Source organism: Python bivittatus, unplaced genomic scaffold (assembly GCF_059951505.1).
Source record: "Python bivittatus isolate LINGU-HERP-01145 unplaced genomic scaffold, Pbiv_v1 ctg000700_np1212, whole genome shotgun sequence".
Taxonomy (NCBI): Eukaryota; Metazoa; Chordata; class Lepidosauria; order Squamata; family Pythonidae; genus Python; species Python bivittatus.
In genome coordinates, this window is record NW_028277098.1 from 80,007,583 (window position 1) to 80,020,219 (window position 12,637).

A 12,637-nucleotide genomic window follows, 5' to 3' on the forward strand; every position below is an offset into this window, starting at 1 on the left:
GGATTATCTCTGAGCAGATACAGCCCAACAGAACAGCTCAAACTATCATCAGATATGCATTGCTAAAACATATCTTGTTTTGTCACATTAAATGTTTCAGGTTTTGCAAGCACACGTCCTCACCATTCTCTTTGATTTATCAGCCTTGTTTCCCGAAGAAAGGGCAGATTGTGCTTTCATTTCATTCTTTTTATTGTAAACATAAGTGATCTATGGCTATTTAGAACCAATGCTACATTAAATGGGAAGCCCCTCCAGCAATGAGACTGTATAGTTCAGTGGAACTTGTGTATATTTAATTAAGAAATGCCACTCACATAGAACTGAAATGTGCTAACCTAATTTGCTGCCTTGTCTATCTCTGTCTAGCCTTTGTCTTTCTTCATCCTATACATTGCCCTGCCATCCTATTATACTATGTAGGTAGATTCTTGCTTGGCTGAGCCGAGATCAAAAAGTAATTTTTCTTTTTGCAACAGCCGATTAGAAATTCATTTATTTTCACATTACAGACATTTGGCAACAGCAACAACACAAAAACCTCTTTGGCAATTTAGCTCTATTTGTATAGTCTGCATAATGGGAGACAGTGAGTCTGTTGGAAAAAAAGCATGGCCGAGGGCAAAAATTAAATGCAAAATCATGTATCAGAAATGAGATGTATTTACTATTGTTTTTGAAAATTAATGATGCATTTTTAGTTTTTATAATGCAATTTAATGATGCAATTCATCTAATAAAAACATTTTAACATAGTTATACAGACCTAGTGGGGCAGGGCAAAATGTACCTTTCAGCTGCAAGACTTTAAAAAAAAAATCAGAAAAAAATGTGTAGAGTTTTATTTTTTAAATATAAAATACATGAGAGAGAAACAATGCATGGACTGGTTAACAGCTGGACTATCAGCAGGAGCCCTATAAAAAGGACACATCCCCCCGCCCCATATTGGTGTTTATGCTGCTTACAGTAATATTATAAATGCAGCACTGAGTTTGAAGTACAACTTTGTAATTGATTATGGAATGCCATATGGTGGTAACATGTACAACTGATCAAAAGGAGGAAGATTTGTGGCTTTAACTGTAGTGGGTGAGCAGTTTTTGCTTAACTAGTATAAATATACTGTATAGTGTAAATGCACTGATGCGGTTATCTTTCGAAAATAATATATTAGAGCCCAAAACTATGTAATTCAGCATCCTGGTCAATCAGATGCTTTCTGATATGCACAAACAGGCTATAATTGTGATTCTCTAGCAGCAGTGCTATTGCCACATTGGCAGTAGTTCTGGAATGCATATCTTCCGTGATTTTGCCCAATTCCCTTTTTAGAACATTTAATTTAACTGATGTTATGGTTCCCGACAGTAAATTGCACAGTTTACATTATTCTAGGTCTCGTTGCACGACACGTATGAGTTCTGTACCAGTGTGCAAGCCTTTGTGGAAAACCTCTACAGTTTTCCACAATGGAGGATCATTATGGTGAAAAGCCTGCCCATCAAGATATATGCTCCTGAGTGCAATTTCTACTTTCTTCTCACCACAGAATTATTAGGAATCTTCTTCAGGTTCAGCTCAGAGCAATGTTGGAAAAAAATGTAAACACATTCAATCTTTAATGCCTTTCTTTTTCTCTTCTGTAAAAAGGTTCATGATTAGTAGCCAAATCATGGAAGTTATCCAATTGTTACATTTTGCAGTGATAGTTTATCTCTGTATTTGTGAAGAATTACATCATTCCATTTTGCTTCATTAGTTATTATATTAAGTTCTAGCATTATGACTAATGAAAGAGAAATATTGCACAGAATCCAAAATATTACTTATTTCATACTTTGGAGAACCTTCTTAACCCAATGGCAGGTAGTGTGTAGTGTGTATGTGTATGAATGAATGAACACATGAGAACAGGCATATGATGGTCTTGCTCATGGAATGTATGCAGCTTCGAGCTGAAAAATTTGCATATGCAGGGTCAGATTAAAGTCTTTGTAGGCCCGGAGACTTCCATATTGGTAGAACCTGAGACAAATCTATGGATAAATATTTGCATTGTAAACAATGTACTAGTGGATCTGAGGCTCCTAAATCTACCAAACTCATTATCTGAGGTAAATGGTTTTATTTATCTATGGTTTTTGATACACAGTTCTGATCTATTGGCCATTTTGTGCATGTGCTAAAGACTGCATCTGGCCTCCATTCTCTCAGTTTTCCAGTGATCCCAATTATCTGCTTATATTCTGACCTTGTATAGTTGTCCCCTTCCTGCACCTCATTTCTTCCAATAGAACTGAATAAGTATGACAGACAGCTCTGCTGTAGGAAGGGGCAAAAATTTACAAAAAGTGTTGACCTTGAGCAAGAGGATGAAACACTCTGAGATCATGCAGCTGGGGAGTGTCTTGGTGGATAATGTATTTGAACTTGACACCCTGATGGACTACAGCATCAGATTCAAAAGGCAGTTGGAGACTGTTTTGCCACCTTATAAGGACATCTTCTAGTCTCTGCAAAGCAAAGTAATGATCACAGGCTACTTTGAAAATGTAGCTAGATCTACCCTAGCTGCAGAATCATCAGAAAGCAACACTGATAATTTCCAGAGTTTTGAAGAAGAGGATGACCGCTCTACTGTTCCATTATTTTAATTCTGTACTCTTAATTTTTTTGTAAAGTAAAATTTTGTAAAATTTTTTTGAAATCCCTGTTTCTGCGTTTTCCTTGTATTTTTTATGATTTTATGGTGATTTTCCAAACCTCCGGAACCTAATCCTCCAAGTCCCATAGGCTGAATTATCTGTAGTTTCCTTATCCATGGTTGTTTGCTAGAATGTAATTCCCATGAATAAGATCCATCTATCTAACCACAGATCTATATATTTTATGTCTTTGCTAATGAGATATATATCTTTTTCTTTTTTCATGTTGAGTTACCTGAGATCTTTTTCACCCTTTTGGGCTTTTTACAAGTGTGTCCACTGTATGTGATGGATAAACAGTGCTGCATTTGCTCTAGAACTAACAGGCGAATATGCCCTTGTGTGTGAGCCTCCAGGAGATGAGAATATTCCTGTAGGAGGTCATAGAGTACTTATGTCTATGTGCCCTTGCACACAGAAATGGAAATAAATGAAATGGCACTACTCATGAGGTAATTAGTAATAGGCTAGAGACTGAGGCACACAGAGAGACATCCAATTGTGTGGAAATCTGACAGGTTCTTTTTTTTTCTTTTTTTCTGTTCATGAATTCCATCTGTCGGCACTGGAGGATTATTGATAGTAAATGGAGAGACAGCAGCCTGTTTCAAATAGCCCTAATTTAGTAAAGCTTTAGACTTGAACCAGTGGTGTGGAAGTAGAAAACTCTGTCTTTTCTTGTGCTTTGAACCATATAGCTGCCTTTACTTGCCTGCAACCAAGAGAAGCAGAGCGGATTTTGAACTGAAACCCAGTAAATGTCATGTAGACATAATTTCTTGTAGAACTTGCTATGTTAGTGAAAGTAACATTAATATCTGAAAGTTTAAGGCCATTTGTCTAAAACTGTAAGCTTTTTGCCAGTAGCTGTCTTTGAAACTTGCCTGGAAAGACAGGCATTATGGTAAATATGCTAAATGGGAAAGCTGTGCAAAAGGGGCACTTTGCAAAGTGTGTTGGCCCAAACAAAATGCTTCTCCTCAGGATCCAGCTGAAGAAAGCCTTCATGGCAGCCATGATGACCCTTCCAGAAGACCTCCTTCATCACTTCAAGGAGTGATACTTTACTCTTACAAAAGCACTTGGCAAAGTATCCCGTTCAAAGACTGGGGAACAATCCTTGGTGTAAGGGATTGCTAGACCAGACACCCCTCTTCTTTGAGCCCTCTTTTTAAGCCTAATTTGGATGGGCATTACTCCTGTTTTATAGTGACATTGCGAATGGCTGCCTCATTTCCAGGCATGATGCAAAACGGTGGTGGTTGTTATTTGATTATCCTTCCCCAGTCTGATGCTGTATAGATAGCGTAGACCACAATCTCCAGAATTAGCATCCAAGATGTATCCCTTTGTTGACTGCTATAAATGTTGTATATATTTGCTGACAGTATAAAACAAGTGATATATGAAGTAAAGCATGAAACCTTCCAGTCAAAAGCAACAGAAAATCCAACAATAACAAACTGATTGCAAACCAAAAATTAAATTGCTGTGCTTAAAAGTGAAAGGCCCAAACTACATGAGTTGTTTATAAGGCTTCACCGAAGACTATGATCTTCACCTAGAGTTAAAACAGCAGGGACGATGTCAGGTGAACATTTGTTTCTGGGATAGCTGTTCCATAATTACTATCCCTAGTTGTCATCTACTTCTCATAATCTGGTGTGCATGTGTGTGTGTGTGTGCGTTATTCAGAATAGAGCTTTTAAACAAAAAAGGTTGTATGGGAGAAGCAGTCTGTTTCCAGAGTCTCTTGCCAGACTGTGAGTAATAAAAGCATGTTTTTCATACAAAAGGTCTCAGTTCAGTTCCCAGCATCTCCTCTCCAAAGGGAAAGTGTCATGCCCCCTTTCTTGCCAAAGGAAGAGGAACCTTCAGGACAGGCTGCAGACTTCTGGTTGTTTCACAAAGGCAGAAATTTGTGAAAATCATACAGCATGACTCTCTCTTCAGATATACCTTACGCCTTGTATTTTCTTTACACATTGCCCAGTCACTTAGGTTAAAATGATCCTTGTGTTTTTTTCCCCCCCAGGGGAGGGGGGGGGGAATTTAGCAGAGCTAAATTGCTTCTGGATCTCCCAGAAACAAAAGTTATGTTGATGTCCATGCGCCTTCTCAACTTTTAAATTAAAGAGATTAACAGTCCTATAGTAATTAACAATCTTACATTAATTAGACTGAAAAAAATTATCAGAGAGATGTCTGTATCTGAGAATGCCTGTTTGATTGCAAGTCTCCACTTTGCTCTTAAGACCCACAAGGGGAACTACTGAATGACTGTACAGAGTCTTGGCAAGAAAAAAAAAAGTCTGAAAGTACGATTGTCATCCTAACAGATCAAGAAGTTCAGAAAATTGCACCATAGTAAGGTTACTGACTACAGGGCCTCTCATTTATCCTTGGCAATTCACTTTTTGCTAAACAAATTGAAAAGCAATACAGTCCTTCAGTGATTTCTTTCCTCTGCTTAAGATTAATCTATTCATTCACTATTTTGACTGAATCTGCACATAGCCCCCAAATTATTACATTTTTTGTTGTCTTTCTCGTGGTGATTGGTGCTCTTCTGGTTGATGAGTCAAAGGGTCATAATAGATACACTAAAGTGTGCTGTTTACCTGTATCACACTGACTTCTTTTTCAGTTATTTCAAGGACAGTTAAAACATAATGAATTACACTTGCTTGCATCCAACTAAATTTAGGAATAGTTTATTAATAGTGGTTTATGCTCAGCTAGGTAGCAGCCCTTGACAATCTTGGCTGACCTCAAAATATTAAGCAAAAATTAGTTCTTGGACAGGCACAAGATGATACTCGGAAATATCAAGGCTGGGTACCCTGAAAAAAAAACACACCAAATCCTGGAGAAAGGCAGTAGCAATGGTTTGATGAAGAGAAAGAAAAATAGAATGCAGATTTGGTTTGGCATGTTCACATTACAGACTGTAAGATGAGTTCAGCCTCTAACAAGTCACCAAACACAGTATCTAGTCATTCCATTGTGATATTGACTGATATTTAAAAAAATAAATAAATAAATGGAATAGTCCACCCCCTCCTTAAGAGGTCCTCTCTGGATCCAAAGGTATTAGACAACTACCCCTGGTCTCCAAGCTTCCCTTTGTGGTGAACATAGTTGAGACAGTGTGGAGCATCCTAGATGAAGCTGATTATCTGAACCCATATCAGTCAGGGTTCAGGCCTGGACAGGGGACAAAGATGCCACTGGTCACTTTGGCTGATGACCCACAGTATGCTGAGACCTGGATGGCGGTAGTGCTCGTATCCTGGTCCTTTTGGGTTTTTCAATAGCTTTCAATACCACTGACCACGGTATCCTTCTGGTTCAGCTGTGGGGATTGGAGGCACTGTGCTACAGTAGTTCTGATCCTTTCTCTTTCAGCCCTACAAGGTAGACCAGATCAGAAACTGACTCCACAGGAAAATTAGAGCTACGCTTTATTGAGATAGGCTATAGTAACAGAATCTTGCAAGCCTGATTGTGCTTTACCTGCCTCCTCTTATACCCCAGTGAATCAGGGAGGAGCCTGGCTGAGTCTCTCCTGAATATTTTCTTGTTTTGCAGGATGTAAGGAATGTTTTGGCCCTTGTTGCCTCTGTCCTTGCCCATTTCCCTCAAGGTCATTTCCCTGACTCTCTACATCTCCTCAGTGGTCAGTTGCAGTTGGTGGCAGTTGAAGCGAAGAGGTTGGCACTGTGTTTGCTGTCCTGTGGGGTGCCCTAGGAGACAGAGCTCCTCCCCGTGTTATTCAACATCTGCATGAAGCTGTTGGGTGGGGTGTCACTGGACAGTTTGGGGCTTGGTATCATCAATATGCTGATGATATCCAATTAGACAGCGCAATCCCAGCTCAGGCCTGAGATGCTGTTAAAATCCTGTCCAGGTGCCTGGAGGATGTGCAGGTGCTCTACTCCTCCTGTTTGTCTCTGGACAGGGTGGCACTGCCCCTGAAGAAGCAGGTCTATGACTTGCAGGTTCTTGTGGACCAGGAGCTGGAAGCCATGATCAAAGGGGGCTTTGCCCAACTTTGGCTAGTGCGCCAGTTGCAGCCTTACTTGGGGCAAGAGGACTGGACTACAGTGGCTCACCCTCATTGTTACCCATTTAAGCTACTGCAATGTGTTCTACATAGGGCTGCCTTTAATGATCACCTGGAAGCTTCAGTTGGTGCAAAATGCAGTGACCTGGATGCTCCCAGGAGCTGATCATTTGGCACATGTTATACCTGTTTTGTGGGCCCTACATTAGTTTCCTATTACAGTAACTTCTGAATGCAATTTAAAATGCTGGTGTTGACCTCTAAAGCCCTTGATGGATTGCCACATTGTTATCTGTAGAACTAGAGCTGGCTTGACTGCTCCATTCATGCTGGGAGAATCAAACGGTTTTGTCTCCCATTTTTTGGAGGTTGGGGCCTGGGGCCTGGAAATGTTGCTTTTCAGTGATGAGGCCTCTCATTGGAGGTTATTTGTCTCTGACACTGTCCACCTTCTGGATAAGGCTGAAGATGGAACTTTTTTGGAGGGTTTTTGGAACCTGATGTTTGCTTAGATTTCAGTTGTTTATTTTTTTATATCTATTGTATTTTTACATCTTGTGAGCCCCTGAGAGTCTTAGGATTATGGCAGCATACAAATTTGGTTAAATAAATACATTTCTGTTCAATAAGTGTGGTATGCACTTCTTGATCTGAAAAACCCTATGGGGAAATTGCCCGTGATCTGCACAGTTCAATTCTACACCTGAATTGAGCAAACATCTGGAGATGAATGCATTTGTTTGATTTTGAGGTTCCTATTCTAAACAAAGGGGATGAAAATGAGGAAGAAAAAAAAATCCTGCATGGAAGGTATAGGAAAGGTGGAATTGTTCAAGGCTGCTCTTAAGTGTCTGCTTGTGTAAGTGCCCATGGGAGAATTTAAAAAGGGATTAAACAGCCTAGAATAGGGAGAAGTTAGGTGCAGCAGCTTATTGAGAAGTTGGAGCTATAGAATTCTAGGAATGAAATGCGGATGTTTTCCAAACTTAGAGCTGCTAGTAAGAGGAGAGAAATCAAACACATTTGTTTGGAGCTTAGAGTTAATTTGCTAGAGGTTAGTCGGGTTAGTGTACATGCTCTCTTTTTCTGTGTGTGCGTAAGCCTTTATTGCTGAATATCAGTCAGTCAGTTTTGGGTTTCCCAAAAAGTATCACGTCGTTTTTCAAGGCAAGAGGCTGAGAGATGATGTTATGGTGTGAATTACATTGCAAAATGGTTGTCAGCTGTCCCAGTCAGCACTTTCTTAGGTGCCATAATGTGCAGTAAATGCTGTGGTTGCAGCTATTAGGATTATTGTGGTGGCGCATTTTTGGAGGAAAAGGGAGAGTCACAAATTAACAGCCAGTGAAACGTGCTTCTCTTTCTTTTTTTTAATTGCTCAACTCCCTGAAATGACTCCACTGCCTCAAGCTTTAATTTCTTTGACATTTATATCACTAACAGTATTAAAAGATAAAAAAGCCATGTTTTTTTTCCTGTGTGTATTCCAAAAGAACTATTTTGTCATTTCTATTTCTCATTACACTTTAACAGGGTGATTCCAAAGGTATAAAGAACACCTTTGAAATCTGTGTTAAGATGCATCTGTTATGTTACAGTATGCCTATTAGAGCCGTGCATCATTGTGCCTTCTTAATCCTGCCTGTCTCTGCTGTGGCCAACAATATAATCCTAGCAATGGGCAACGGATGTTGTGGAATGGTCTGATGCATCCTAAATCATGGCTGTCTTATAAGCACCATTGTTTCTACAACCTACAATGCTGGCTGGACAAAAGGGAGGGCAGGATATTTTTTTAATCCAGAAAAAAACACACATCCGATGCCCCAGCTATCAAATTTTTCCACTTTGTTGCCATGCATTCTCTGTCCTCTGCAAATTCCCACGTATAAAAATCTCCAGGCAATAGTAGAATGAGAGGTCTTTCTGAGAAGTACAGCACATGACAGATTTGTGCGTCATGCTGCAACAAAATGGGGAACTGGCTACTTCTAGAAGGGGAATTATTAGCAGAACTATCTTCCATCACAAAGGCAAAAACGGTTTAACTAGCATACCTACCCACTGGTATTTGGAAAGCAAGGAAGGAATTTATGAGTTTGGTTTGGAACCCAGATTTGGAAGGGTGGCATAGAAACTTAAAAAATATAATAAGTAAGTCACAATATTGAAAAAAGTGGTTGAGAACAAAAATGCTAAGATCCCATAGGACTTTCAATTACAAACCGATAAACATTTATCCCATATTAAGCTAGACACAACTGTAGTTACAAGGAAACAAGTATGGATAATTGACGTTGCAGTAGCTGGAGTTAGAAGGGTCAATAAGAACTGGAAGGGATAGGAAAATATAAAGAACTTCAAATGGAGACTGAGTGAATGTGGAAAAATAAAGTAGTCGTGGTCCCAATAGTGGTAGGCGCACTTGGTGCTATAGCAAAACATCTGAAAATGCACTTTTCAGGAATGGACAGAATCTTGTTAATTACAAAAAGTTGCATTCCTTGGAACAATACATGTATTACAACAATATATTTAGCTATTCTAGACCCTGGAGAAGGATCCAATAGTCAAAAGTTTCTAATCCAGTCAAAACTATAACAACAACATCAGCAGCAGCAGCAACAAAGCTTGTAAGATAAATCAAAGGGGCACATCTTTCTATACAATGCTATAATTAATGCTGCTAGTTTTGGAATTGATCCAAGTTGGTAACAGACAAAAAAAACCCTTCCTTCCTTCCTTCCTTCCTTCCTTCCTTCCTTCCTTCCTTCCTTCCTTCCTTCCTTCCTTCCTTCCTTCCTTCCTCCCTCCCTCCCTCCCTCCCTCCCTCCCTCCTCTAATTGTTATCCCGTTGCAACCTAGCAGACCCATAAAATCATTTTAGAGCCATAGATACAGTAATGCATGAGAGCCAGTTCGGTCTAGAGGTTAAGGCACCATAGACCCTGCACCTGCAGGAAAATGCTAGGAAGAAAAAAAAGATACAGTAATGCATATCTTAAATACCTCTATGCAGGAAGTAGAGATACTGAAGAAAAATAATATTGCCAAGACTTCTTGTGGTAGAACAAAAGGGAACAAATAGCCCCCCCCCCCAATTTAGATACAGGATGCAGCAATAGAGGTGAGTGCTGATTCTTCTCTTTGCTTGGGCTGTATAATTGTAGATCATTTCCTTTTCTTCCTTTGACTTGTATAATCAGAGCAACCACTGTTTTGGAGAAAGGGCATCTCTGGCCACCATGCCTATTGTACAGGTGGAATCAATCAATCAATCAATCAATCAATCAATCAATCAATCAATCAATCCAAACACTTTTTTTTTTCCTGTGAGTGTTATCCCCTCTCTGGTATGAACTGTGGGAAGCCAGAAAATTGTAAACTTGTGATGGGAGTTAGGATTTCTTGCATCAAAATAGTGCACTTCTTTTACAAGACCAAACCTCCCTAATTCATTCCTTAAATGTCTTTTTTGTTTTGGTTTTGGTATCTTCTTCCCACTCATTTGCTTCCAAGTTAATTAAAAGACATATATCTCACTAATCTCACAGGTTTTGTTGTGGATTTCGTGATGCACAGAAACAGTTGACACTTAACTTTTGCTCAGTGCTTCACACTAAGAGAAACTAAACTGTTTTGCAGAATGTTAAGCCTATTTTAAAATTAGCCTATGTAAGTTGATCTGGTGGTGGCTTCATGCCTGCAAAACTGGAACTGTACTTGCGTATTTCATAAAATGGTTTAGCAACTTTGGCTCATCTTATTATTTTCTTTAAATCAGCACTAGAATTATTTATTCTCTCAGCACTGCTTTGTCTGTACCTGCATCAGTTTATACCATATCTACAAGAAAAGGCAATAGTCTGATGACGGATTTTGATGTAAGAGAGTTGAAGTTAATATGAAAGAGGGGTTGCTTTTTTGTAATCTGTACAGATCCCACTTTTGCCTCTGGTTTAGCAATTGTATGTTGCTTCAAAAATCTGACAAACGTGTATCGCTCTGGGGAACCAAACAACCCACACCAATACATTAAGAAAAGTGAAGCATCTCTTGAACTCTTCACCTTTCTTCCAACTTTAAGTGATTCACCCTTCTCCAATGTTAAGTGATTTGAGCCACTTAAAACATTTCTGACTTGTTTTTTCCCCTGTAGGTGACACTCTTGCACTGCTCTGCAGATTCCCCTGGCCTGTAATAGTAATTCTTTCTGCTGTAGAGTGAATAGAGTGCATTCACAGTTTTGGTAGATCTACTTTATGTTTTTAACAGATTTGGTGAAAATATTTTCTGTCCTTCGAGCTCCTTTTCAATGCTGTATTATCTTTAAGTGTTTTTGCAAAAATAGTTGGAAACATATGTTTTGGACTGTGTATTTCAACACATGTTAGAGAGACTTTATACATTAATAAAGTACAAACCAACATTGGCTAATACTTTTATTAAGACTAGCCAAACAAAATGTCACAAAAGGGCACACAATGTTTAGAAGTTTTTAGAACTCTTAATTGGGTCAGATAAATACCTAAAGAGAGAAACAAGGGAAGAAGTAGAAAAGTATTTAAATTTGATTAGATATTGTGACCATCATGTCTGCAAATGAGATTCAATTTAAATATGTTTAAGGAGATATTGCATTATTTTATGTTTTGTGTTTTGAACATGGCTATGGAATATCATACTAATACTTTGAACCTTGGAATGCAGAATTGTATCGTCAATGTATACCATATTTCCCTAACACTGGATTTCAAAGGGATTATATTGCTAGTAAACTGGCAAATTTGCACATAGAATGCCTTATGAGTTATTTAAACAAAAGATTTCACTTTGCTATTTCAGCTAGTTGAAATAGAAGGGAATCATGTGATAAAATGGAAAGAAACCTCTTTGAAAACACTATTTTTTAATTCCAAGTACCAGCAAATTCAGGCTTTTTCAGGTTTTCAAAATTCAGCTTGTGGAGGAATATGGAATGGGGTATGCAGCCTTAATTCTGGAATTAAACTAAAACTTCAGAAATGAGGCTGTAATTGTATTTGGTTGCATACCTTTACAGTCTTCTCCAGTCTTCTCCATCTACCCAGAGTTCCAGTGATTAGATGGGCAGCCATATAAATTTGACTAATAGATAAAATAAAATAAGTTACTTTCATAACTTCTGATTCAAGAAACGTCTGAGGTGATCATGGCAGGATTGATGCCTCAGGAAGGCTGGGAATGGAATCTGGAGACAGGGAGATACTTAAATCTATCATAATGTGCTAAATCTCCTTAGCATAGGGGATTTATCAGGGCTGGCCTAGATTAACTTTCCCTGTGTCCTCCAGATGTTTGGGGGTCAGACCCCTTGGCCAACAAGGCCTTGAGAAGGCTGTTAGAGGTCATTAGGCAGGATGAAGTCACTGCCTTAAGTCATGGATCCTGGGATGCAAATAGTATCTGTGGGCAACCTTGCAGAAACACCACCTCTGTGGAGAGTTGTGGTGGAACGAAATGCCCCATAACCTGTATTGCAGTAAAACTCAACTGCAGTTGCAGTCCGCTTTTGCATCAGGAATTGGCCATGGGAAGGGTTTGGGTGGAGCATCTTATCCTTTTTCTCAGGCAGTGAACTATCTTAGCCTGGTTCAGTTTGTTATATATGTCTCCTGCTTCTGACAAAAAGTTCTCCCTTGAACAAAAACTTTGGCATGGGCATCACAACTTGAACAATAGGCTTCATTCCCTGCAGCAACATTTCACTCCTCCCAATGGATTACTTATTCCCCCAACTCCCAAGAGAACAAAGCAGTTCAAAAAAGAGAAAGCACTAGATTAATCATTCTTCTCATCCCAAATGGCTTTATTCCAAAAGGCT